This window comes from Rhagoletis pomonella, unplaced genomic scaffold (genome assembly GCF_013731165.1).
Source record: "Rhagoletis pomonella isolate Grant_MI unplaced genomic scaffold, Rhpom_1.0 Rhpom_scaffold_00072, whole genome shotgun sequence".
NCBI classification, from domain to species: Eukaryota; Metazoa; Arthropoda; class Insecta; order Diptera; family Tephritidae; genus Rhagoletis; species Rhagoletis pomonella.
This window is the reverse complement of record NW_023458626.1, coordinates 141,927-143,400: the sequence shown is the minus strand read 5'-3', so window position 1 is coordinate 143,400 and position 1,474 is coordinate 141,927. Positions and strand designations below refer to the sequence as shown.

Genomic DNA, 1,474 nt, shown 5'->3' with positions numbered 1-1,474 from the left:
CCGTTATGAGCGAAAAAGTTTTGTTTATTGATTTATGTATGCATTCTTGTAAATATTGTTAAATTTTTGTTTTTGTTAAATACATACAAACTGTTTTGAAAAAAGAATCCATTGATTCAAAACCATTTGGTACTTTTAGTGTAGTAAAACGCTTTTCTTCCAAGTTTTTGGTGCTTTTTGAAAATCAAAAGTTGGCAACACTGGGAAAAAGAGTTCCGGACTCATTTTCGTATCTCAAGAAGCCTTTTTGAAAATCTAAGTGAAGAATTAATGCAAAGCGAGTATTACAGCAATCTTCGTGCTTACAAAAGACTACCCGAAAAGACATATTTGTTGGTATTTTTATGGTTTGCTGGCCATGAAGCATGCAGCTTCCGAGATTTGTCAGATCGCTTTAATATGTCGATATCAACTATATCTAAAATAATACATATTGTGACAATGTTTCTCAGCAATTTAAGTCCGGATGTTATAAAATGGCCTAATCAGCAGAAGAAACAAGAATCCAGTCAATATTTTGATAATAAGTGCATGTAATTGCTTTGGAGAAATAGGTATGCATTAGCATAAATTATTGTATCTTATTTGTGTTAATTGTGAAAGCAATTATTTTTAAGGATGCATCGATGGAACCCACATAGAAATTTTCCCACCAAAAAGGGGAAAAGATGAGTACATTGACAGAAAAGGCATCGTATCGGTTGTTCTGCAAGGGGTCTGTAATGAGCAAAAAAAGTTCATTAACATATTTTTTGGATACCCGGGTTCCAGCCACGATAGTTGGGTTTTCAAAAATTCTCCCATATATAATAAATTACCTTCGTATTGCGGAGGTAGCATTTTATTAAATTCATTGAATCCATGACAAATGTGATTTTTGATTTATTTACAGATTACTACCTAAAAGGTGATTCGGCGTACCCTTGCAGCAAATATGTAATCACTCCATATAGAGATAACGGCCATTTGACTCGTGCTCAGAAAATATTCAATGGCAAGTTGAGTTCTGGTCGTGTTGCAATCGAACACACGTTTGGGATTTTAAAAGAAAGATTCAGGCAGTTGTATTATTGCAAGTTGAGAGGCATGAAAAAACTCTGTCATTTTGTGCGTGCTTGTTGTATTTTACATAAATTAGCAAATGAAGACGATTTGAATTTTAGCGAAGAGCCATTTGCCGAAGATTTATATGAAAATTCAAGTCGTGGTGAAACATCGAGAAGAAATTGCGACCGTGATCTAATTTGCCAAAATATTCAAAATCGCTTAAATCAAAACATTTAATGAATAAACTGTTCTTTTATGCGTATAAAGAATTCACTTTTTTATTCATTGATACATAATTCCATGATAAAAATATAGTAAGGTAGAACCGCTGAGAGGAATTTTTCAAATTCTTGACGTTTCCAAACAATTTAATTTTTAAATTTACTCACAAACTCACACACACATTTTCATTTTCAATCTCAAGCAA

The 1,474-nt window shown here is 32.7% G+C and overlaps 1 long non-coding RNA gene across 1 annotated transcript; it reads left to right on the top strand.

Moving 5' to 3' along the window:
- Positions 1-221: 221 nt before the first annotated feature.
- On the top strand, positions 222-1,260 carry LOC118749873. Its single transcript, XR_004994299.1, has 3 exons — positions 222-554; positions 618-833; positions 893-1,260. It is a non-coding gene; the product is annotated as an uncharacterized LOC118749873 (long non-coding RNA).
- The last annotated feature ends 214 nt before the right edge of the window (positions 1,261-1,474 follow it).